Genomic DNA, 27919 nt, shown 5'->3' on the forward strand with positions numbered 1-27919 from the left:
TTGGCATGCTCTGTTGCCCCCAACAGTCTGAATAAACCTTGAGTTTAGGTATTATTAATCCAATTAAGAATTTCAAAATTCAACCTCAACACAACTGCTGGTCCCACATACTGGTATAAATAGATATTTAGTGTACGCTGCTTCAATACCAATCCTGCTGCAATGGTATGCATTTGTTAACCCCTAGGCTCTCATTTATTTTGGGGGCGTGATATCCTTTCTGTATTTCATTATTCAACGTTTGTGTCCCCAGACTGTGCAAGATCTAGCTGAGGATCCAGGAAAGCTGAACACCAGGAGACTTATGCTGAGAAAGGACACTGAAAACCAGGGTTAGATTTCAGCTAAATTAAGTGGCTGTGTTGTGACAGTGGTTTCTCAAAATACTTCACAAATTTCTCTCTCCCATCTGCATCAATGCTTATTGCTAACATATTGTGACATGCTAGTTGCTTTCTACCTCTTCAAAAAAAAAAAAAAAAAAGGGAAAACATCCAAAAATCCCAAATTTCAGTCTGACTTTCTCTCTTCTCCAAATTTTTCAGAGTAAGATTGCCAGACAGCAAGGGAAATTTGGGAGACCCCATACTGCTCAGCACAGTATAATTTACACAAAGACTAGGCACAGGCATCTATCTTAGGGCGCCAGCAACACTGCTAATGCAAAAGAAATGGCATTATAATGAATGCACCCCATTTTTCAAAGGTCTTGTTCTGGAATGTAAGCCAAATGGAGGACTTGGCAAATGGATTGTTTTGACTGCTTGGTTGTTCCCCAACTCCACTCCCCGTCTTCCAGCTTGGGTCTTATAAACACAAAACTTCAAGAGAGTGTAAAATTACAGATGAGTCCAGCAGTGATTTCTGTACTTTCAGATGTTTTTTCTTATTAAATTTTACTTTATACCTGAGCAGAAAACATGGATTACAGCTGGAACGGTGCATTTAATTCTGCCGAAGTCTTTATTAGGTTAAGACAATCAATTACTCTCCCATTCATAGGGGCCTTACCCCTGCCCTGCCCTGAACGTGACGATATCAGTTCCAAACCAAAAATATGTGGCATTTACCATCAGGAAAGCACGTGACAAATATATTCGCTATTGCATTGGATCAGAGTCTGTCCTTAGCGTATGTGTCCAAGGACTAGCAAGGACGGTCCAGCCCAGCTCTGAGAGGCACATACGCTGGTGGCATTTCTGTGTGCGTGCCTAAGCACCCAACCATGCACTGCAGAAGCTGAGACCATGATCCACACAGGGCCAGCACTGCTTTACTTCATCAGAAGTGATCAGGAAACAAAACTACCTTAGTGTTGCTGCCCTTTTGCTTTGAGGTAGTAGCTGTTCTCAGACCGTACCCATGTAAAACCTCCCACACCTTCAACCACCTCCCTCTGAGGGCACCTGCTGAGCTCCCACACTAAAGGCTTCTCCTCACTGCCTTCATCTGCTCCTTGCTTTCAAAATGCCCACAGCGCTCTCTGATGAAGACAGAAAACCATCTTAAATGAGTAGGTTTGGTTTAAAATATTTCTGAGGACCTTGAAAAGTACAACAGCATTTGCCTGGAGCCACAGTGCCTCATCCCAGAACCGAAAGCCACCCTTCACATAAAAGTGTAGGTCCCTCACAGCCTCAGGTAATGCAATAATCAAGGACACACTGAATAGATAAGGGGTTCCTTTGCCTTCAGAAACGTCCCCTAGTTTTTCAAAGGTTATTGACAGACTTGTCACTAGGAAAGTGTAAGAAAATATTCCTATCTTCCTTTGCATTAAACAAGAAGGATGACAAAGTGAGATGAGTGAGTGTTTCATTAATACAAAACTAAGCAGCAATTCTAGTGTCCAGGCTTCATTTTTTCCACAAATATATAACTTCCAGACATATTTATTTTACCGTGAAAGACCCGAAAGCATTGAAAACGCGTCGTTTTCCAAAGTAGGTTACTGATGGAGAACCTCTGGGAGCATCCCGGAGCCTCCCTGCGCAGGGTACGAGGGACCTCTTGTGGTGGCCGAGCGGCTGGCTCAGTGCTCCTCCGTGGCAGCCAGGCTTCAGCAAGTGCCAGCGGCAGAAGAAAACGAGATCCAAATTTATGTCTCTCATTAGAGGAGCCTAACTCGTTTAATACCTGAGGCATCAGTGTATAACCCAATATCGCAACGTAGTTTATCAGCCCGCTCTCCAGCTATGAACACAAGACATCTAAAAATAAAGCAGTGCACTCACAGTAATATTTTATTAAATGCTGTAAAATCTAATGCAGCCTGCCTAACCAGTGTCACAAAAATAATAGCTGCTGGAGACGGCTCACCTAGCTTTAGTTTGAACCTGGTTCAATGGAGGAAAGAGTCAAATTGCCCCTGTAAGTCCAAGACCAGAGTTCTCAGCACAGAAAAGCTCTCTTGGATCTGTGAGCCTTCCTTGTGCTTTACCTTAGGTGGCATTGCTCCAACTTTGCAGCTGAAGGCAGAGTTAAACTAACAAGCATCTCTTCCTTGCACAGAGGCTCCATCTACTTTAAGAACTCCACTAGCAATGATTTCTAGATTTCTATAGTGAATGAAGGCACGTAATGCTGTCCTGTGACTGGCAACAAAGACCAATAATGCACTCCTAGCAAGGATCTAAACAACCTGTTCACATCTATCTGACACACCTCAGTCAAACAGCAGGGCACATCCTGCTTTGATTTAGCTGGTCTAACACACACTGTGGCAATTCTCTCTCCTGTATTTTTTTAAAAACTATTGAATTACTTTATGCACTCTAGTCTGCAGTTGCCTCAAAACAGATGTATTCTATCATAAAGCTGAAAGCAATATTTATAGGCACTATATCTATCTGCTGATTTATTGACCTAAAAGATCCCACACCAGAGACAGTCACAAAGCCACTTGTTTTAAAAAAAAAAAAAGCACTTTATATTTGGGTTTCTAGTTTAGAATCACCTTAAAAAGAGAAGTACATCCTCCAGCTGCTAGTCATCCTGTTCACAAGGTGGTGGGAACATTTCTTCCAAAGCCAAGTTTAATTTTTAATCCTTAGATCAACTTCTCTGTGTCTCTTTTGGGGGGAAAAAAACCAAACCAAAACAACAACAAACCACCTACAAACCACATTTATTTATAGGAAAAGCACCACGATTTGATTTTTGGGAACACAATGTGCTAAACACATGTGAAGATCACTGCTTTCTGTAGAACACCACACCCATCAGGAGCACTGCTAGTATCTGCTGTGTCCAATACACAATACTGCTGAGATCCACACCTAACACACAAAGTCACATATTCAACGGTGCCTACAAGAGGCACGCCTGCTTGCAGGTTCATTTGAGACACTGCTGCTCCCTTTAAGTTCCTCTTTCATGATTAGCCCATAATTTAACTTTCATTTATCCAAAGTCCTAGAAAGGAACCCAACGAAAAGCAACAAATAGGAAAATGGGCCCCAACACTGCACTCACCGGTGTGCTGCTGTCAGAAAAGGTGTTCATGCTGATGGACCTGCTCATCTTGTCAGAGGAGAGGGATGGTGGGGAGGGACTGCGCTTGTCCAGCTGCTCGTGGTGTGGCAGGTCCTGGCGCTGCAGGTACTCACGCCATGCTCGCTGGATACTGAGGCAAACACCAAAGCACAGGGTTGGGGGGGGAATGCAGCAACAAAAAAGGATTTAAAATATATATTATTGACTGAAGGGGTGGGGTTTGGTGGCTTTCTCCTTTTCTGTGCACTGTTTTCCAATTTGGATAATGATCTCACATAACTACCCTCTGTAGTTATTAGCCACTACTAGTATAACTTGAGATATCTGTTAAGTAGAAGCAATTCTTTACTTCAGATCATTCAGCAATTCTCTTACATCTGGCAAACAAAGAAAACAACCTGCAATTATCTGTTTAAAAGAATTCATAGCCTTCAACATCATGTATTTTTATCAGCTTTCAGATTATAATGTAGATATGGCTGGGAGTTCAGAGCCAGACCAGTATCCTTTGAAATCTCCTCTGTCCTGGATAGCTGGGGACTTAAATCATCCTTCAAAGCAACGCTTGGGGATTGCAGTAGGAGCTCTGCTTCCAAACTCTAAACTTTGACCAAGTTTGTAAAATCTGATGTGAAATTCTGTAAAGTAATTCCATTTTCTGTGCTGGTCCGAGGCCAGGGAGCTGGAGGCCTGGGTGGCTTTCACCAGGTGGCAGTGCCGGACTACCTGTGCCTTTCTGAAGGTGCCAGGGAGACCAGTGAAAGATGTTGGGAATTAAAACCGCATTTATAATAGTAATGGAATTAACACAAAGTACGTGGATGTTTGCACACAGGATAGTCTGTAAACTCTGCAGAAAAGCGGGCTAAATTCTGACCTGAGACTCAGCAATGTTGCTGCTATGCAATGAGCTAGAAAGAGCTCCTTTTGGGATTTTTAAGCAACTGAGAATTTATTCACAGGGATATTGAGTAGTAAAACCTTCATTGTGTCTATTAATCAGGTAGAGTACCCTGACCTTTGCTTAAGTTGTTCTCAGTGGTGCAAAGCTCTTTTGCTCCTCTCCCCAGATGCCTGTGCGGGGGGCAGGCGGGAGCCGGTGCTTCTCCACCCTGCCTGCTCCTGAAGGGCTTGGCATGCTCAGCACCCAGCCTTGCTGCTGGGGTGCTCCCCGGGAGGGGTCCCACACCCAAACCCCGCCTGGCCTTGCTCCCACCCGCAGTGCCTGCACACTGAGGCAGCGCAGAGGGCAATGCTCCTTCCTGAAGGGACTTTACTGTGTCCCTTGTGGTTCAAACCAAAAGGTCCAAAGACTTTGGCATGGATTTACTTTGTCCTAGGAATGCTTCCCCCTCTTGCCTTTTTAACAGTTAAGATGTCATTTCTCCTTCCACTCCACAAGCCAGAAAAACATTTAGCACCCAGACACTGCTGAAAAGGCATTTGGTTACAGACTGGCATGTCCAAATTCTTGGCTCAGGAGGAGGACGAAGCTCACCAGGAGGACACCTACAACTTCTCATGGACTGCCTACAGTGCTGGGAACTCCAGACACTGGGAAGTGCCTCTCGGCATCTAAGTTTTCCTGGTCATGGTACAATGTTGCCAACACATATGGCGCTTTGATCATCTCAAATTTGGGGAAGTCAAATATATGTTTGGGTTTGTTTGGTTGGTTTTTATATTTTTTTTTTTTAAAAGAATACCAGATCAGAAACAAAACAGCATCCATTACAGCCTCACCAGGCTAGGTACACTTTAGAGGTAGTCAGGTAGGTTAGGTCGTGTGTTGTTTTCATACAGGAGCTTTACAATGGACAGCCAAGCTCCCAACTGCGAGTGTCAATGGAGGAGCTTTCAGTAAATGCATTTTGCTTTAAAAAATCCCCACATCTTCACACCTTAAGCATTTACACTTTGCATTGTTTCAGATTAAAACTTTACTGCACAGTATATACAAGTAGTATTTACATATTTATATTTACATTTACTTTCTATTTTAAAGCTGGAGAATATACTGAGATGAAGTAATAACTACCCTTCTAGAAAGCTCTCTGAAAATGTATTCTTTCATCTGGCTTATATTTGCATGCCTAAAAGACTGTGGCTGCATTTTAATTTGAAACTTCATGTCCTTTTAATATTTTAATATGGCATTAATATTTTAATGTCCTGTATAGTGAGTTAGCTGTAGCTTTCCAACTGAAAGTGAAATTCAGTATGTAATGTAGCAGCACATACAACTCTGTGTAAAGCTTGTGCCTGATGTCGCAAAATTCTGCCATAAGGTAGCTGGGGAGCTTCAGCATAAAGATATTGATATTTTTTGATGCAAGTGGAGCCATGTTAAGCTTTTGGTGTTTGCTGGGAAGTCCAGCGGCACCACGTTAGCACAGAGTTGGTGCCAGCTGGATGGAGCTAATGCCTGCACTTGGGCTGGAGGAACAATGTTGGAACAGGCACCAAGAGTCCTCTGCTCTGATAGACACATGGGTAAGGTTTAAGTTATATCCTCAGTGTTACCGCATGTCCTGATATGGCACAACAAGCCTTTTAGAAAAACTGACCCCATGGTAAACTGTACAACATGTGGGAAATGTATTACAAAGGCTAAAATTACCGCATTTGGAAGTTGGGGAGTTCATTACCAGAACACTGTGATGCTTATCTCCTCCTTCCAGGTGGTGCAGCTAGGTGTCATCTATGTGCCTTGGCTGAGCACTAGTAACTGCCTTGCTTTCCAAATTAAACCCAGATTTCTTAGAGCCGTATAGCTGTGCTGCACCCCCCAGCCCAGGAACCCTGGTCCCCTCAGACTTACATCTCCATCCCCATGCAAACCCAAGGACTGCTTCTTGCAGAGAGTCCCGTGAGCCGCCCGAGGAGCTTTAAGCAGGCTTCATGTTAGATGTGAAAAATCCCACTGAAGAGACTTCTGCTTGCTCTGCTCTATACACCCCTCCACCAGGATGTTCTCTGTATATATGAAAAATCTAGCAGATTTTCAAGTATTCTATAGTTTCACAGAGGAAATGACCAAATTAATGCAACATTGACGTTTAACATTTGAAACTCAGTTCAAAGAGAATGTTCACGTGCCTACAGGTAGAGTAGAGCTTAGCTACCTTGTGAAATTGAGACTTTTTTATACTTAAAGTTATACAGAAATCCACAATGGATACAGTCTGGGTTCTGCAGTTCAGGAATTGGACAAACTCAGCTGCAGAAAAGACATTCCCAAAGGCAGAAAGGACATTCTTTGTTACTTACATTTTTACTTTTGATTCCAAGGGCTGTAAGTTGATATATTTTTCAATATTATTTTCTTCATCCATGGCAAGCTGATGGCTATGTAGAAGGAAAAAAAAAGGGTTTAATAATGTGTTTCAGCATGACAATTTTGCAATCATTATGAATTAATTCAGAAATTTTGATAGGAACGCACAAGAGCTGCTTGTTATAAGGTATAGCTGTCTTTGGAGGAAGGCATCTGGGTTCCCATCTCCAGCCCCATTTGGCTGTTACTCAAAAGTACCAATTTGGATTCCATTTCCAGATCAGAGCCTGCCTGAGTTCTTGCACTAAACCTTCCAGATGCCACAGCTCCAGAGACAGGCACACCCAGCAAAGAAGCCACACACCCAGCAAAGAAGCTGCTGCAAATAAAAAACCACTGGCAAATATAATAGATATTCTTGCTAAATTAACTTTCATCCCTGGGGCTACATTTGAAAAGCTGGAGAGTAAAATGGAAAGTAACAACGGTAATGCCAGTAGCAAATGAATTACATCAGCAAGAGCCATACAGGAATATGAAGAAAAAATTCTTTGTAATAAATGATGACCGAGGAATTGGTTCTGCAAACCAATCGCTTTGAGAAAGAGGTTTTAAAATGCTAGAAGATAAAAATTAAACATCTCGGGACGCTGCTTTGGATGAGACTAGCAACATGAATGAAAGTTCTTCACATGAAAATTTGTAAGATTAGTCCCCAACCTGTGGAGTTATTTTGAGACTTTACTGGACACTTAATTACATCATTCAATCAGCAGCAGTTTTCAGAAATTATCCTCCTGTAACTGAAAATAAGAATCATTTATGGGAGAGATGCAAAATCTTGAATATTTAGCATATTACCAAGTGAGAGACATACTCTACAACAAGAGTGCCTCTCAGAAAGGGCTTGTTGCCTTATAAAAGTAATTTCACTTTATCACATGAGAGATTGTGGAAACCGCACATTTACCTTTGAAGCAAGTCTTTGCCATCATTGACCTGTTCCAAGGTGTGCTGGAGCCTTTTGAGTTCTTCCTACAAGGAGAGAAAAAACATTTCAATGTGCTTATGGGAAGCTCTTGGTTGACATTAGAGATTCCCCCTCAACCTCAAGATGTTGTGAACCAACCATTAATCAAAACGGTCCCTTGGGTAATCTCTATGGGGTTGCTTTCAAATTTAGATATCCAAAATAACTATAAAGAAGCCAATGTATTTATCAATATGTCCAGCACAAAAGTTTGAAAGAAAATATCAGACCTACAAAAATAACAGGCAGAGCAAAAGAGGAAAGCATTCTTTCATCTCTTAGGTGTGTAGATGCTTTGATTTCAGAGAAGATGGTCCTGGTAAGAGGCAAGTGAGCATCAGCTTGTACTTTCAGGCACTTCTGCAATCAAACAGTATTCAGTCTTATAATTAAGAGAGTCACTGGCTGAGATTTACAGCCCGATGCCTTTACCAGTGTATTTGCATCAGATCCTGTTTAAATAGCAGAGATGTCACAAATTTAACTGCAGATGCACAGCTGGGGCTCCCTGCATCCATGCTAATGTCCCAGGAAAAATCTACCCATGATGTTCAGCACAGACATATGGCTAAAAAAAACCAAAATTGTATCTGGCTGGCAGGGTTTTATTGTTCAGAAGGGGTGGGAGTTGGAAGGTGGAGGAGAACCTGGTCGCAATGAAGCATGTGCTCCAGGGGATGCAATTCCTAGGCTGAACTTTCTGTCCCCTCACAGGGCACAATCCCACAGAGCACCCTGGCATTGCTGGGACACGTATGTGCACAGGACACACACAGAGCCTCCTTAAAAGCTGGGCTGACAAGCGAATGCTGAACCCCCGACTGCGTCCCTGTGATGCAAAGCAAAGAGCATCACCATCCTGAGACGCAGGGATGTGCCTTCAGGTTTGTGTTTATACATCAACTGTTTGATAATTAAGCAACACTGGAAAATGAGAAGTCTATGCAAAACACAAAGATGTTAACTCATGGCTTCTTTTAGCTCATTAAGTTGGAAATCAAATGTAAAAGCAAAAGGTACTCAGAGTAAGGAAGGAGGGTAATTTACTTCACACCTACCTTGCATACAGATACAGGATTCCTAGGAAGGCTAAGAACATTAAAAAGGCAAAACAAGGCTATTTTCATCTTGCATATCTTATCTGACCCGGGGATGAATCAAAGATTTTTCCTTCCAATAAGACTGTTGTATTTTTCAGGAGCACAACAGATCAGCCAGGTCTACCTTCTGCTTTCCCAAATAAAGCTGATTTTGTGAAATGGAGAAATTTTATGTGGCGCTTTTTAATCCTGTATGAGATTCTACCCTGTTCAACATGAAACAGACCACAGTTGGTAGCTGATTTGCTCCTAATACAGCTTTCAGTTCTCCCCAGCCTTGGAAGGACTACTACTGCAAAATATGGTTTATGCATAAACTAGATTTGTCAAGACAAGTTAGATGGTTCCCTAGTCTTCGCCTCTCTGGGTCTCTAATTGTAGCACCATTTGGTGGACACACTGCAGCCGATAGAGCACTGCATGTGATTCGGGATGCCTGGCTGCTGCTTACCACTCATCTGCCATTGGAAATAATCCAGTCATTAAACTTTTTATTTTTGCCTTTTTTTTCTCTCTTGTTCTGAGGAACATCCTCTTCTAGCATATTAAAAATAAGCAACTTTCAAAATTGTTTTCTTTGAGGCACAGTTCAGTTCAGAAGATAACCTTTTCTTCTTCCATATTATTCTGCTGGTCATTTTTTCAGTGTACCCCAGAGCTCTGTACAGTAATTTAGAATGGGAAAACAATTTGCAATTGACTTTATATATAGCTCTGGGTGACAAAACCTGCATGAGTTATATAAATAATTTCTTGTGTTTGACATCATTTTCTATTAACCTCAGGGTGAAGACCGAACAAAAAAAAAAGTAAAAACCAAAATTGGTTGTGACATTTTTGACTATTCAGTCTTTCAATTAAACATCACCGGACAGTCTTTATAAAAGCCATAACATAAGGCAACTACAGAAGGGGCATAGCAATGTTTGCATAATTGGGAAGAGAAGGAGACATAAAATCTATACTAATTTCAGTTTTGCGTCATTAACCATGAAGTATTGATTATTGCTCCTTGCAACAAAATTTATGAAGCTAGCTATGCTGCTGTGCCCACAGAAAGTGATTTGGCTGCTTTGGCCTCAGCCCCTGGCGTGGTAACTGATGGGTGGCCGTGACAGGCGGGATGCTGCTCTTCCAACCCACAGCCTTAGGAGATGCATCTCCCAGATTACACCAGGAGTGACCCAGCTGCAAACTCAAACTTCAGAAAATTAAATTGGAGGAGATCCATACTTCTCTTGGAATACACAATGAATTATGATGCCTATATAAACTTTGTTATAATGTAAACATATTGTAAAATTTACTGCAACTTTCGTTTTCCTACTCCAGCTGAATACAGACATTAATAGCAATTGGGTAGCTATAGACATATAGATACCTAAGGAAGAAAAGGCAATGAAAACTTGAAGTGCAAGATGAATGTTAAGACCAAACTAAAGTGTCTTTTTCTAGTCTTTGATGTGTACATTCAGTTTATGCATTAATTATTTTTCAGCTTGTAGATCTGCACTTTTAGGAAACTAGGCTATTGCAATGACTTAATTGTTGTCAGGAAGCCCTGTAACCTTATGGGACAGAAATGACCAAGGGGCTCAAGTCTATAGCCTCTCAGCAGGGAGAAGCCTGCATAAAAGAGCCATTTCAAGCTGCACTGAGCTGGCTCCCAGCACAGTCTGCATGCTATAAAAGCCTGGCTTGGCTTTGCTGTCAATATGCAGTTAGAGCAAAGAGATTCTGCATCCCTCTGCCTTCTCCCCTGCAAATCAGCTATGTTTGGCTCCATGCAGCCCAAGGACAGCCTCTCTTGGTGCACGTGCAGTGTGATAATTTAGCAACCTCACCCAGCTGCCTTCAGTAGTTTTCAGTGTCTTTTTTCTTTTTTTAATGGAGGGACCCAGAGGTTGCCATAGATTTTGGTCCTTGTTTGGGCTTGAACAGAAATGTCATGTCTCATTTGACCAGCTGTGGAGAGGACAGCAGCAAGCAGATATGGGATCATCGATGCAGGCTCCAATGCAGAACAGGAATCTAAAACAATCTAGATGCACTAGATCCTAAATTAATTTCAAAGTCTGTTTCAAAAGACAGTTATTAGTAGTGCAAATTCTAAGCAAAGAAATCTGCAGACATTAAATTGCACCTAGATAAATATTTGCCTCCTGTAGCAGGGGATTAATCGTTTTTGTTGCTGCACTCAAAAGTATCCATTCAGGTCAGTGGAGCTATTTGTACCTGCGGGTTTACACTAGCACAGAGAAATCAAGACAGAGGCCACATATTAAAAATTAATTTTCAAAATCTTTTTGGACTTGTGTGGTATTGTTTGAGTATCTCTGCCTAAGAGGTCTGTCGATTGGTGCTGAATGAATATACAACTTTGCTTCCCAAGAGGTCAGGGAGATGGAGATTGGAAGAGAAAGCTTTGATTTCAGTAGAACTGCAGCCCAAAAATAACAGCAAAACAGTTTGGGTTTCCATTTTATCATTAAGAGTGAGTGTAGCAGTTATTAAAATTGCCAGCTTTGGGCAGTTCTCTATTTCACTGACGTTATTCCAAATTTTAGTAGCAATTTTTTTGAATTGTGATTTTCTATTGTGCAGGAAAACTTGCACTTTTGTGCATTTCTTCCTCCCCTTACTTGCAAGTCGCTTGACAAACCACCGTGGTGCCAGTTTAAGATCCACCTTTTTTGGCATAGAAAGACCACAGTGACTGGAGAAACCCTATGTTGGAGCGGCATGGTTGCTCTTGTCCCATTGGAGCAGGATGCTACAAATGCAGAGCATCAGCCCTGCCCAACAGCAGCTGGGAGAGATGTCCAGAGCAGAGCACAGCCCAACTGCTGCCTTGAAGGCAAAGTATGTCTCACCAGCCTGCTGGTGCTTCGCACAGAGGGAGCTAGTGCCAAAAGCTTTAATTTGGAAATATCAATAAAGATCACTGGAGCTTACACACCTGCTCTTGCCAGTGAACGCGCTAGCCTCTCATCATTCCAGAGCTGCTGCATTTAAAGACAAGTGTTTGATGACTTCTCCATAGCACTGACGCAGGCATGTGCAAACCCGATCATTGCTTTCCCAGCACAGCCTCTGAAGTGATGGCATAGCTAGGGCAAGCGCAGCTGAAGGCAGTCTGAAGCTAGAAACACTGCTATGCCTGGTGCCTTTAAGACCAGAAGCCATGCAGGATCCATCCTCTGATCAAAGCCATCTGATGCCTCTTTCTGTCACCTATTTGGAGGCCAATTTACAGGCTTAAACATTCCCACCTCCTGTCATTTTCCAATCCTGTGATCATCAGGGATAGATATAAGAGATAATGAAGCGCTCTCTGCTGCTGCTCACCTCTCCTAGTCCATCATGCCGATCTGGGGATACCACACACAGTGCGAAACCACCTTTAGCAGCAGTTCTGATTCATGGGCCATTTGTATCTCAGCACAGAAGCAGCAGCCTCAGCTGCTTTTCAAATACCCCAGCTGCTTTTGGTTACTGGAAACAGTCCATTGCCAATGTTGTTCTGAGCTGCTTATAACCCAGGACTGCTGTTACCCATACTTTAAGACTTTGATTCCCATTTAACAAGGAATTCCCACCACCACTTTTTTGTGTCCATGAAGCATCTTGGGGTTTATTAATTTTATATTTTTTATTTTTTCATTTTATTAATTTTCATTTTTATTTTGCCCAGTTCTTTCAGGGAAGACCATGGACCCTGTATTAAATGAGGTAGAGTCCATGTTTCAACCTGACAAGGCTTGTCAAGCAGTGTGCACATTAAGCCTCTTAGCAGCATACAATGAGTAAAGAGGATAGAAAGATCAGAATCCTTCGCGGTGAAAGCTTTTACTTGCTACTATTTTGAGCATCCATTCATGGCGGCCTGGAGGGGCTGCTCCCATGGGAAACACACTGGATTATACGAGCAGACCCTTAAAGCTCCTGTTCCCTTTCGGTACAAAACAGGGGGGTTGTCCCCAAAGCAGCATCTCTGGTGGCTCCTGTGTACTCTGTATGGGGTACATCAGAGGCACAAGCAGCCCCAGTTTGGGCAGACATGATACCTTCTGCATTAAATTCCCATTGTAGGGGTGTGTAGACTGTTCTGCATCCCATTTCAGGGGCTGGAACATAAAAGCTAATGCTGTGCCCTGAATGTGCTGAGCATCCAGTAAAGTTGGCAATTAAATGTCAGATGGTGAGAACTGCTTCATATCTTGGAACAAAAAGACACATTAGATGATAATGACTTCTGTACATTGGGGGTTGGGGGGGGGGGAAGGTCCTATTTTATTTGCTCTGGCAACCCACCAGGGACCTGGAACAGTTCGGCTACAAATGTTCCAGAAAAGTATGTTAACTGCACAAAATTAACATAGCTACAGGGGCTCTGTGATCCACAGCTGTCAGAATGATTAGCCAGATCACTTTTAAAAATTGTGCCATCAATAGAGTTACCTAAACCTACTTAAACAAGCTTCACATTCAAATTTAGAAACAAAATACTAATTATTCTTACTGAAATGGCAGACACAGCATGGCCATTCAGGCTGGATCCTTGCCTGTCACTGATTTCAGATGGCACCGTAGGTCTTTCTACCTCCTTTCTTGTATGCATCTTGTCCATTTAGGTCACAATATCTTCAAAGAATGGAACAGCTCTTATTTTTCGCCTGTGCATCAGGGCTCTGATCTTGATTAGTTAAAATCTAACATGGTTATCAACTGCTAGTTAATAGCAAAGAATTTCAGACTCTTCCATTGCTCTTCCATCAAATACTGCCTGTATTTCCCTTCCATGGCTCACCTTCACTGCAGGGGGACCCCAGTCCCTCTGCTACAAATGTTGTTCCCTGTGAGCTCAGGATAAGTGTGTGCATGATCTGTCCATGCACTCATCTTTCTAAACAAACCAAAGAAAGTGTCAACCAAAACCTGAGGGCTGCTAAAGGACAGGAGGTGTCACACTGAAAAGAAAATAAGGCTAAGAGTAGGAAAAAAAGGGCAAGAATCACTGAAACATTTCAGGCTGGAGAGAGGTTACCACTAATTAGAGTGCCACTGGGATGAGTGTTAAGCATCATGGCTGTTCAAGCGCAAATGAGTGTGTGCTGGTGCTGCGGCAAGGTTTCTGAGGATCTAGCTGATAAATGGGGCACATATGGGAACAGTAGCCATTAGGTAATTAACTCCCACAGATTGCTGCTCGTGTTTTCATTATTCTACATGCACATGAATGAAATATCTCTTAAGTATTTTCTTAGTTCATTTAGAATCAAGTTATGCTTGTAGAGCCCAATTGCTACAATTCAGGCTATTCTCTGAAAAGAAGGACCACATTGCTTTCCACTGTTCTCCAGCACAGGCCAACTCTCAGGGAGTTTTTTCAAAAAAGTTTCCTGTAAGTTTACTAGCTAATATCTTTACAGAATATGGTCTAATTTTCCAAAGGTTCCCTTGGGTCCTCCTTACAATGTGACTCTGTTGACAAGTCTTTTGTGGCTTCTTACTTGCTCACTTCAGTGCGTTTGGAAATCTCTCGTACCATTGTTTCTTTCTGTTGTACCGCTGGGACTTTTTTCCATCCTTCACATGTAGTGCATATCTATAATGTCTCCACACATAGAGCAGTGGAGCATCACCTTCCATGCTAGCACCGAGAAGTGCCTTCTGGCTAAGAGACTTCTTGTCCAAGTACTCTGAAATCTTTCTGCTGATTTGGACTGCTTTCAGACTGACTTCTGAAGTTTATCACAGGAGTTCAGGATGGAGCTAGGAGTGCGAGTTCAGGATCATTTGAATCAGACTTTCCTGTGACACTGTCCCACAGAGAGAAAAAATATTGCAACATAAATCCTCCAGCACTTCTGATCGATTCTAGACTGCTTTCTGCTTTTTGCACCCAGTGCTGGTCAGCACATGGTGTGATTCAACACAACAACTAGTAGCTGAGTCCTTCACCCTGCCTCTGTCTGCTAACCTAGCAGCAGCAGAGCCCCACCACCTGCCTGGGGCTGGCTTAGGTTTCAGAAGCTGGAACTCAATGTGGGGTCGTAGGTACATCCCTCAGGCCCTTCACTGAGATGATAACGAGGCAGAGAAGGAAAAGCTTTATTAGAGCAGCAAGTTTACTGTTCTGCCAAAGGTTAACTCCTCGCTGCATCGCTTCTCAGAGCTTTACTCATTAATGTTTAAAATTCCCAGGGAATGCATTTGCCTCCTGTTTCACAGGACACTGTCATCACTTAATAGATGAATTCGTAATATTTTAATTTTCTTCATGTAAAGCCCTTCCTCCCTTTTTATACCCTATGGCCATAATATCTAATTGTTTTTCTTCCCAATCTTGTAAATCATGACGTTGCTTTCTCCTCCCTCATCATTTAATCAAAATAGGACTCCATACAAAATTTCATTGACTAAGTGTAAACTCAGCATAGGGAAGAAAAGCAGAAAGTCTTGGCCTTCATATATTTGAACTGAGCTCATCCCTTTGCTATGATCCTGGCTACGTAAGGATGCCCAGGACAGCTGACATTAATTCCTCTCATAAGCGAGTGTAAACGGCCGGAAGAGAAATGCAATGCTTGTGATATCTCCCAGGGGATGGGAGCACTCTGGATGACCTGTTGAGCTCTTCTCCATTTTCCATGATATCAATAAATTTTTCTTTTCTTTCTTTCAGCTCTGCACTCAGGAAGAGTAATCTATCGCTCCATAGCTACAGAACATCATTTCATAGCTAGAGCAGCTCTGGAAACCTTGCACAAGGTTGAATACCATTAAAAAGCCAAGTTTGACTCCTTTTAAAAAGCCTCTTCTTTCTGATGATGTCACTGCGGTCAGGGCTTTCAACAGCACCGCTTCTCACTCAAAATACACAAGCTTTTTACTTTTGCCAAGGGAACCAACTAGAGAGAATGAAGCCTCTTGACATTGTGGCTTCTCTGTTGCCAAAGTGCTTCTGAAACTACAGCCAGTCTGAACACCAAGGAAAACGTACAGAACAAGACGAGTGCTGTAGGAGGCCCAGAAAAGAAAGCATTTCATAGGTTACAGTTCAAGGGAAAAAGGGAAAGAAATATAAACGCACACATATACACACACACTGGGATTCATGTCCATGGCAGGAAAGCCAATTTCTCACTCAAGTCCAGAAAATTTGAGTTATACTACCCATGCCAAGTGGCAGCAGGCACTAAATGATTCACTTATGGGATGAAGAGACACTATAACCATAGCTAGGATTTTAATGCCGTTTGTGTGGGACCTGATGTGACAGCGCAAAACCTGGTGTAAATCACCACAGCTTCACCAAAGCAGAGATCGTGTGTTACATGTTGTCCATTATAAGTTGCCTTTAATACAGTGACAACGTAAACCAGAGCTAGAGCTGGTCAAGACAGCAACCGACGTGCTGTAGGAAACACTGATTTTTTCAGAAGCCGGTTTCCATTCAGAACACAACCCAACAATTATGACATGACAAATGCCACCACACCCACTGTTAGAGCAACCAGACTTCTCTGCAAGCCCAGGGTAGCAAAAGGCAGCCCCAAAATCCCAACAGGGCACATCCAGTGCTAGAAGAGCCATGGAGGCAACAGGGCCAGAGCTCACCACCTTGTGAACACTGCACTGCAGAGAGGGCAGCAAAGCCTAACAACATGTTTCAGAAGAAATGAAGCTTTCCAACCTGATATTGGTTCCTGTGGAATAGTACTTTGATCTTCAAGAAATGAAAGTAAATAGCAATGCTAGTGTTGTGTTTTGTGTGACGGTGCAAAAGCTGCACCGTAGAGAGAACGGCTTTGGCTAAATTACATGGGGAATGGTGGGTGAATGTTTTCATGGAGAAGAGACATGTCTGTCCTTAAGTGTCACCAACAGTCCAAGTTTCTTTGTCTTTACCATTACTTTACCCTTCCTCTGAAGGGCTGCAGTATTATGCCTACTAAAGAGACACCAGTGTTTTGGTCTAACTGTTACTTTACAAAGAACACAAATCTGCACCCAACACACTCTACTGGAAGAAACCCACACCTTCCAGCTCCCTCTAAGGTTCTCAATACAAATTACAGTCGAGTCCATCATATTTTTCAGAGAAATATTATGAGATTGCAACGAAGCCAGTGTGGATTTCAGCATGCCAGGAAGGAGAAGGCAGGGGGAAAATCTGACATGACAAATCCATCTTCTGAACTCCCAGTGGAAGTTTTTTCCCCCAGAAAAAGCAAGCAACTCTTTTTATAGCTCATGAGCCTATTGCTTCTAATGACAACAACAGATGACTGTTTTAAAACTGAAAAGAAATATATTAATCCAATTTTCAGCTTTTCAGCATGTGGTATTGTCTACTAATTTTCGCAGAAGACTGATGAAATAGTTTAGGAATCAGAAAGTTGCTGTAAAAAAATTTTTTTAAATCACACATCTATTACAGAAATGCTTTTCTACAGTCCTCGCATTTATAAATGTCCCATTTAGGCCAAGCAATATGTATTTGGTCCACAACCAGAAAAGTCACTTTTTGGAAAACATGCACAAATATCTGTTACATGGCACTGTAGCAGCACTTACAAAATGGTCCCCAAGGCATCAACTTCACAGCAACTGCCTTTGCTTGGACAGTGCAGCTGCAGGATTTCAGTCCAGGGTGCTTTGCCCTCCAACACTGCATGCATGGAGACATCCCTGTGCCAGAGCGATGATGACAGAGGTGATGCAGAAGCATTAAGTGGCTCTGAGCCACGATGAATGTGGACAGGCATGCATGGAGGAGGCTGCCAAGAAAGATGGGCCCAAGCAGGGCCTAGTTCACCAAGTCTTTCCACACTGCATAGCTGCTGTTTATCCAGCAGCTCTCTCCTCAGCCACAGCATCAAGGAGCAACGCTGGCTCCCAAAAGGTGCCACCAGTTCCCAGCCAGCCTGAACACACAGGCCAATGTGCTTTGCTCCCGTTTTCAGGTGTTTGAGATATTGTCACTCACATAGTCCCTTTTCCTGCAAGGCACATGAGTGAGAGGTGCCAGCACAGTCAGCAGCCACATGAAATCTCTGGCTGAGGACTCTGGAGAAGAGCAGCCTCATCTACAGATTTAAGGTTCATAGAAAAATACATGCATTTACAGAAACACTATTTTCTCTGTTATGATGAACTACAGATAGAGCAGTTTTGATTAGGGTCTTAATCTTTATCTGTATTGTAATTTCCATTGAACACTCTTGTGTTTGTCTTCAACATGAGAAATAGCTTTTCCACGCTGATAATAATGAAACTACTCACTCATTCTGATGCTTATAACTATGCGAGCAAACCAAGAAACCAACAATCTACTTATTAATGTGCCAGCTGAGCTGTGCTTGTTGGACGCAGTAAGCCCAAGCTATGACAGCCTCCATCCCTGCACTATCTTCCTTTCCATCCCCACCATCTCTTGACTATACAATACGATATTTTCTAATACAAGTGGAAAATATTTTATATTTAGCAACCAGCAACTGCTCAGCCGTAAAGATCATTACAGATGCAGAAACAGAGAAACAGCCCTCCAAAACCAAATCCCTCCAGCAGGACAGTACCCTTCATCCAGCCTAGCCAATATCCTTCATCGTCCTCTCCAGATGTTACACCCCAGAAGTTCAGCAGCAGCAAAGGACTTACGTTTTTCTGTACAGATCTAACTTCCATAAAGCTTCTTCAGCACTCTCAAGAGTACTGCATCATATCCATTTTTAGGATGGGCACAATTATGCTAAGAAGCACGCACAGGCCAAATAAATCAGTAGGGATTTAGCAAAAGGGCTACCTAGGCTAATGCAAATGCCATGGCCCTTGCTTGGATCCCAGCACTGATACCAGTTTAGGATTGAGGCGAGAGCACCCTACATCCACATATCAATACCATTGGCAGAGCTAAGCTGTAAGACAGAAAGTCAACATGGGCTCCCAGTCAGCTACAGTTCTTGCACGAGCTGACAGCTTTAATAACCTCTCGGAAAACTCATCAGTTTCATCTAGCAGGGATTTTTTTTTCTTCTCTTGCTGTGCACAAACTGGGTAGCAAATTTATCAAGGTGGGGACCCTATGTTGGCAGAACGGTCACCATATGTATGAGGCTTTGTATACAGAGAGCATCTTGCTAAGTGATTTTTCTTTTTAGGTCCTTCAAAAAGAAACTGTTTATGTCCTGGCATTTCACCCTAATGCAATCGGAAACAGCCACAATGCAACTCAAGTGTATCACAGCAGAAATTCCTCTGACTTTAGTGGCACTGTTGGGGACCACTATAAAATGGTACTGAGCTAATTAGACAAGTCATAAAGATGTTCCCTTGGCAATCTCACAGGTGAAATTACCTAATCTTCTACACCCTGCCTTCCTAGTTAATCTCTTGATAAGTCATTAACACAATTGTTCAGTCTACTGTAGTCCCTTTGTTAAGTGCATATAATTTACAATCCCATTAAAAAGATGGCCACAGATTAGTCTCAGAGGCAAATTACAAAACTATTCTGTTGTGATTTTATAACATTAGCTATATGAATCCTGGAGAAAAAAAATAATCACAGAACATCGCAGGTTTCAGACCAAGTATGCCCATCAAAAGCCACCTATCTCATTTTCTGCATAAAAATTAAATATAACTACAAATTGTGTGATACCGTTTTCACCATCTAAGCAACCACATGGACTGTTTTGTTTTGTGAATAGCAAGAAAAACCCCAAGTACTGAAGAGCACAAAAGGTATACAAAATTCTTCCATTTAAAAAGCTTGGATTTAGTTACTTCACAGTTTATGCTAAATTTCTGATGCTACTTGGTATTCAAGTTATTTCTGTTACGTAATTTGAGGTGCTGGAGGATGCTAAGCATTGGGAGTTTCAGCAGAGCAGAAAGGGTGAAGGCAGTGGACCTTGTAAAAATATAGTGAAACAGATGTTTGCTGCTTTTCCATATTATGCTTCTTAGTATCAACTTCTGTAGTAGTAGAAGCATAAAGTAAGCAAGTAGAATATGTAGAAGCTTCCAATACTACCTACTGCTTACAATACTTCCAAGCTTCCAATACTACCTTCAGAAAGGTCACTTTTATCCAGAAAAGTGATTAGGAGATAGTTTCAAAAGAGCAGCAGAATACTCTGGCTTTGTCTGGGCTTCTCCAAAAGCTATACGGGTCCTGATCAAAATGTTTGAGGTAGCCTCCAAATGCACAAATAATGTGAAACATATCCCACAACAGAGCTGGGATCTTAGGACAGAAACAGCTCAGGTTTGATTTTTCATAGGATAAAAGAAAAAGCATTCAGATCCTATTAGTTTTCAACAAAATTTAGGCATTTGAGCACTTTGGAAATTAGAAAACAGGATTCTTAGAGTTCAACATTATTGAACTTCCCAATGTAAAAGGCCTCTCATTCTTGTGTTTCCTAGTCCCTTCTCAACCTTCAGCAGCACTTTACCTTCCAAGTGCTCTCCTTTTTTTTTTAATCTTTCACAAACAATAAACCAGCCGGGGAATTTAGGACATCACAAAATCACTTCTAGTTTGTTAAAAGAAACCCCTTCATATTGCTACTCCAGCTGTAGGGAGGCTTGAAAACAGCATACTAAAAATGACAGCACTTCCCAATAAACATCTTTTGGGAAGAAACCCGAGGAGTCTGTGCTGTGTAGGAAGCAAAGGCTGTGTTTCAAAGCTTTTACGTGAAGGCGTACAGCACAGAATCAGAGCATGAAAACAGCCTGTCCGTGCTGCAGTCCTTTGGAGCAAGAGAGAGGGACTGACTATGACCACCATGGACCAGGGCAGATGGAGCAGAGGCAGGTGGTGGTGATGGACAGAGGTGGCAAACTCCCTGAAAATATTTTTTGGGGAAAAAGAAAAAAATCTAGGCTTGAATCTGTTTTGAAAAGTTCATCCTTAGGTCAGAGGTTTGTTCAAGTCTCTCTCCCTCTTCAGAGTTGTCTGACATCAGCAAGAAGCCTGCAAGTCCAAAAATATTTAATGACAAACATGTGCAGAAGTCACACTGCTAATCTGGAGAGAAATGAAATATTACTCCCAAGCTTTATATTATAGGCAAAGTGACAGCAACTGCTGGTGTAAAGGAGGAGAGATCTGTGGCAGTATCTGCTAGGTTCAGAGGTTGTTCTTGTTTGAGCTCCTGAGGAGTTAAATCTAATTTCTCATATACTGCAGATATCTAAAAAGATGTTTTAATTGAAGGCAGTTGCTTAGCAACTGTATCCTGTGTGCTGCAGCAATGCTTTTCACCTGGAGCAGATAAACATCAGGATGGCACTTCACAAATCTGATCAGTGGCAATGAAATAGCTGGCTACAACAAGCTGCAAGTGCTTTTCCAGAAGTTATGCTTCTAACCTGATACCCATCAGCAGGGAAAACCCAATGAAACTCATTTGCAGGTGAGAAGAGCTCTCTTCTCCTCTTGCCTGGCAAATGTTTCGGTCTGCTTCTCACAGCCGGAGATTATCAAGAGGGAGATAGCATTGGCAGGATTTTTCTTACTCGAAAGATTTCATTGCAGTTGAACACATAATGATAAAATACTAGAGTACTTGCAATCATGTACAGATGTTTTTCTGAACAGGCTTATGATTCTTTGAAAAGCATCAGAAAAAAACACCTTTCCAGACCACAGAGAAAAAGATTTCCTCATAACTTTTGTGGCTGGACATTATTGTTTAAAGACTGCTACTATACTAGCCTTTACAAGTTGTTTAAGAGCTGCTTATTGGTGCTACTACCATGTTTCTAACAAAGAATATTGAGCACTTGAATAGCTCACTTCCAACACCTTTGCATTATAATGTTAGTAAAAACGTTAACATTTTTACCTTATTTCTATCATGTTCCATCATCTCCTATGTTGGGGTCCAATACACAGTGACCAATTAAGCATTTAAGATTCAGAAAAATTGCATGCATTTTCCCATCCATTGCAAGTCAGCTACCTGTCCCAGCCACGACCAGAATGCTATTTGCCAAGTAAAGGCTATTCTTGTTGCCTTTGTTATGTTCCAAACCCTTCTAATACCAAATGCAGAATAACAGACTACAAGTCCCCAGAGAACCGTCTACTTGAATGCTCAGCAACTTGTGCGTGAGACTCGCTTCTCAGGTCTCCAGATACCTTCAGAGGGTTGTTCACCAGCAGCACTCCAGCTTATGGGGTGGGAAGCAGCCTGACTTGGTACTATGGGGCCAAGAGTGGCAAAAGGGGCTGGAGGGAGTGCGAGCTTGTAATCCAGACAGCTAGACTGAGGAGCAGGGGACATGTTTTTGTCATCCTTAACATGTCAAATACAAAACCAATTGCAAAAAGAGCTCCCAGGAAGGTCAATGGTTCCTGGTAAGATACAAAAGAACTATGCCCTGGGCATACCTTCTCAGAAGAAGGTATATGGGAAGGTTTCCAAGGCAAGCTTATTTTAACCAGCTTGGATTTGAACACCTAACCACCACAAAGGTCCCAATTCAAAAAACCACACTTTTGCTCCAGCTGGTACTTGAGCATCTGCTTAGTATTTTCATGTTAAATATGGTTTGGAAAAATGTGTTAATTTGCTGTCTAGGATTAGTATGAACTTCAGCATGTGGTAGAAGTCTTTCTCAGTGTTACACATACCAAGCTTCACAGCCTTCACTATGAGAAGTAAAGCCTGGGCTCTTGGCTCTTGCAGAGTGAGTCACACAAACCTTCAGCTGGTGTTGCAGGAGTGGGCTGCAGAACGTACTTTCTCTTGGCAAGTGCTCTTGAGATTGCCTTTGATGTAGCATCTCCATAACACAGTACAACTATCAGGATACACAGCAGGGCTCTCTGTCACGTCCTCTAAGATCACTCTGAAGTACTGAGCCAAGGACATCCCTATCAGAGCTTGGCTGTAGTTACTGAGCTATTTGCTGAAGTCCAGGTTCTGGAGGGTTGTTACTGTAATGTAGACAAAGTACTAATTAGCCTGGATGGACCACAGAGGATTTGTCCCAAATGTATTCTTTATCTTGCGGGATGAATCACGTTGAATCACTGGTTGTAAGCCACATGAATCAATTAAACTATAAGCCAGAGTTTCCTCTTTTCCACTTAATCTTCTGTAAACTCTTAGATAACTCTCCATTCTTTGTTATTATTCCTTGGTTTAGATCTTCGTCCTCACCTCAACAACTGTCAGAGCTAGTGAACAGTTGGAAGTTGACAGGCAGGGCAGCTTTCTGTATGCCTGACACTAGGCAAGCAAAGCACAGAGGAGGAGCTTAAGCTGGTTGCCAGTTTTGAATCCCACTCATCTCATGACAATAAGGTCATAGTGCTTTACAAAAGGACGATGCTATTTAATGATTAAACAGAAGTTCAAGTAATATTTGGAAAAATCTGTCCTTAAGCTACTGAGAAGAAAATAGAGATAGCCAGAGGAAATTCTTTCCCTCCTCAAAAATAAGATCCCATAAGGCTGCCTGGCTTTTGACAGGAATATAGCTAGCAAGATATTCGGACACTGATATTTTCAGTTTTTCTAAACAGAAAAACTAGAAGAAAGTCATCCACCTAAGATGGAAGCAAAAGTTAAAGCCTTACGTAGCCATGCAGCCCAGGCAGCTACACCCGAAATATGTCCTCTAATTATGAAGACAACAATCAACACCTGTATTTCAGGATCTAAGGAGCTCTGATAGGGCCAAGAAGTTCCCTTCCCTCTTTGCCATCTTCAGACTTGATTATCCATGGGCAGGGGTAGGAAAGTTGTACCACTGCACTTCCCTGTAGCATCACAAGTTTCTTGTGGGGAGGTTGAAAGAGTGGTGTGATGCCCTGGTTGAACCCCTGGCAACATCTATGTTAACAAGTAGAGGGATGGAACAGGAGCAGATCTGCATGGCAAAACCCTACTGTCTGATAAGCAGTTGGGGATATCAACAACCTTGTCCTAGGGGCAAATGCCCATCAGCGGCTCTAAGCTTAGCTCCAGCCATGACAAATACAGTCTGTATTTGTCAGTGCAAGATGTTCTAAGTGCAGTAAGGGAGGGCAATCAGGAAATTTGTTTCAAAAGACATGCTCCTGATCCAAAATAAAATGCTCATATAGAGGCACTGGTGTCAATTTAATCTCCTGTTAGTCTTATGTAGGTCTGGATCACTGGCATGCAGAAGATTCATAAAATCAACACGTAGCATTTGGAGCTAAAATAATAAATACTTTTTCCTTGCCGGTAGCACTCCAAAGTCAAAGCAGAACCACGGCTTTATTTCCAAGGTTTATTAGCTCTTCAGTTATTACATTCCCTTGTTTCCTTGGCTCACCCTCCCACCAGCTGCCTTATTTGCTGTGTGAAACCCTCAGCATTAACCACAATACAGGTTTTTAATGTTTAATGTGTGGCTGATAGAATCCTGCAGCATCCAACAGAGCCTTTGAATAAAGGGCACCCTATAAAAAAACTTAAATGCAAGCAAAAAAGCAGCATGTGAAACCATACAATAAAAGCTGGTCGCATTCAATCTCAAAGCGAAGAGCTACAGTTTATATGAATAATTCAAAAACAGCCTCAGACAAATGATCCCAGGTCTATAAGGAAATGGTGAAACCTCTGGAGTCTGCAGCTCTTTTTATTACAGCCTGGTTCATGCTGAATGCTATTTTCTCTGGGGTTATTTTTTACTTTTTTTATACATACATATATATAAACGAACAGACAGATAGGATGTTCAGATAACATGTACAGCAGACCCCAGAGAAATATTCTAAATTTATATTAGCTTCTGACATGTAAATTATTCATTAACATGGATCATGCAATTGGGTAAGAAAGAAAAATTAGCAAATTAGTTTTCATTTGTTTACATTAATTATTTAGTGTTCTTCCTTTTTATTAGAAAAAACACTGAGGGAGATCAGTCTTGTTCTGACGATCTATGTTTGCTCCCTGGACAACACACAGATCAGCATTGCTATGGCTACTTTCATGCAACATCTATAGAAATGTGACTCCATGGCCCAGATCTGTTGCTGAGATGTTGTGGCATATGCTGGATTTCTAAATTGCAAATATGCCTTTGGATATTTTTCAACAACGCTTTGAAAAATAGGCTGTTGAGTCTTTATTTACAGATGAAGTCAACAATTTCTTCCATGGCCCTTCCATGAATTCAGCTGCGGTTCCCCAGCCCCGCCAGCACCTGTAACCGCCTCCACAGCCCCAAGGAAACTCCAGCCAGTGGGAGTTTCACCTCCAAACTAAGACACAGTCATTCTACATTGATGCTAGGTTTCAAAGGCAGGGGGTCATCTCCATTTTAATACCTGTTGAATGATTTAACTACATAGAGAAAAACCTAAGCACTAAGTGACACCACAGCACAAGTAGCGAGAACCTGCTGGATAAACCGCTGTGGGTTTCCTAGGCAATGCACATCAACAGTATTTGTGTATTCAGAAACACTTACCCGTTATGGTTTTAAAAATGTTTGTTATTTTTTTCTTTCAGATATCTCTCCTTAGAAAGTGAGGACTGTGTCTACACAAGAGCAGTAGGACTGACATCTTGCAGCTAACTACGTGTCTGGCCCTGCTTGGGTTCAAGATCAGGCATCACTGTGACAAGGGTCTTGGGTTGCTAGCCCTCCTATGTCCACGGCCCCACACCACCATGCCTTGGGTTACCAGCCAGGTTTATTCAAGCCCATTGAGCTGTGCTTGCCATCAACCCCAGATCCAAGCATACTCTCTCCCAAGCAAGTTTTCCACAATATTTATCTACTCACAACATATTCACCCTGTCTGAGGTGATTTGGCTAGACATCAACTAGGGATATCCCATTTTGTGGGTGCTGGGGTTCGTCGTGTCCAGTCACCACCTCCTCTGTTGCTCAGACACTTCCCGCTCAACCCACATAGCTTTCTTCCATCGATCCCATCAGCGGATGCTAACCAGACCACTCAGCTCAGCATAGAAAGGGAGCATGAAGAGACAACCCGTCTGCTTCAAAACACTTTTGGGTACCAAGGAACACATTCTTCGTAGTCAGTCTTTAGTTTTAATATTCGCTACATAGCAAGTTTTTAAGTCAGGCATAGAATATGTTAAAAAACTTCATATAGTCTGCCAAGGAAAGTGAGTAGCCATGAATGCCATGCAATTGCAGTAGTTAAAAGGTGATCTTGGGTTAGAGAAGGAATCCAAAACATTCCCACGCACATTCCTAATTACTTTGGATGTAAGAAATCAGTGCTGTAGGCTGTATAATTGCTAGAGGGCTGCAGATCAATTAGTGATATCAGGAAATTAAAAAGAAGAAATAGAAAATGGAAACCCTAACCTGTTTATAATGCCAGTCTTTCTCTTCCCAAATATTCACAGTTCTTTGCAAGATAGCTTCTCCTAAGGAATTAGGATGAGAACAAAGAAAGGAGAGAAAATCCCAAAGCCCAAGAGACAGAGAAAGTTATGTCAAAAAGCATTTCTAGCATTTAATTTGAACATGACATACAAAAATATTGATTTAAAACATTTTTCTGAGCCTTTAATTCCATTATTTCTAGGAATTGTCCCTGACATATGTACAAGCTCCATCTTAATCCAGTTACTGCGGGTGAATCCTCAAAGTAAACAATATTGTTGATGCTTTAGAAAAGAAGAAATACAGCACGTTCCTTCCTCTGGCTGCATTAGCTAGGCTGGATTTGGAGAAATGAAGAGCAGTGAAGACTACCTAAGTCATTTCAATAGCTTCTGTCAGCTGAAATCACAGGTATCCGGGAGGAGACTGCTCCATGCATTATCAGAGGAAGTTTATTGGAGTGGAGATTCACTCCCTCCTCCAAGGTGAAAGAACTGGCCCTCACATTAAGGATATTTACAGAAAAATAAGACATTCTAATTTTGTCCATTTATCTGAGTTAGTTTTACTGCATAGTAAGTATTAATATAAATAGACCCGTAAAACACATTGCAGTTCTGAATTAAAATTGTCTTCATGGTGAAAAGCAGAAGCCCATTTTTATGAAGTGATTCATTAAAAACAAGCTTCCTCCCTTGACCTACAATTTACAAAAATACAGCAGATTTAAATTACCATCAGAAACAACATCCAAGCATGAGTTTAAACCAATGATTTATGCTTCACTTTACATAGAGAGTCCCAGTGATTAAGTTATGCCTGTTCATGGGACTCCAGGGCCCTCCTTCATGTATAAAAAAAACCCTAGGGCTGCTCATGCATGCTCTCCCGAGAGGCTGGGAGTGTTCTGCCCAGAAGTAAATCCTGAATTTCATGGTATGCTTTTTATGACAAATTATGAATTATCCTCTGAATATTAAAGTGCAAAAGAGAAGAGGAAAAGGGGGGGGGGGGAATACCCACTCATTTCAAGCACAATTTTGTAGATGGTGTGTATATATGTAGAAATTGCATGTATTTAAAATTATATATGAAAAGCAACTGCTGAGCAATCATTCACTGTAGTGGAAATGCTAGCACCTCTTCCAGGTCCTTAACCCTGGTGGGATGAGGAAAAGCAGTTCTTGAAAAGGAATTGGGATTTACATCATCCACACAGTAATGCTGTCCTCCTGGAGCAATGAACTGTGCAGATCCTTGCAAATACCACAAATCTCTGCACCTCTCCCACTGTAATTACGCCACCAGCACTTCCACCCAAGCATGCTTGTCCACAGGTTGGAGGCTTTCAAATTTGTCACAGGTTTTGCATCAAGCTAATTATCAGCATACAAGCTCTCAGAAGAGCGAAGTAATTTTCATTACTTCAGTGATGTTCCCTAAAGAAATCCCATCATCCATGTTCATGCACCCGCACATCAGTCCACTGCACAGCCCTACAACTCCTGATACCCTTGGCCAAACACTAAGTAGCAGACTTGTGCATCCAGCAAACTCAAGGCAATTTGGCCACAGACAGAAGAGCCCACAAGCTGGAAACTAGCAGCACTTTTAGATGCAGCCCATCTCTGTCCTCTTTGAAAC

Source organism: Phalacrocorax aristotelis, chromosome 7 (genome assembly GCF_949628215.1).
Source record: "Phalacrocorax aristotelis chromosome 7, bGulAri2.1, whole genome shotgun sequence".
Classification (NCBI taxonomy): domain Eukaryota; kingdom Metazoa; phylum Chordata; class Aves; order Suliformes; family Phalacrocoracidae; genus Phalacrocorax; species Phalacrocorax aristotelis.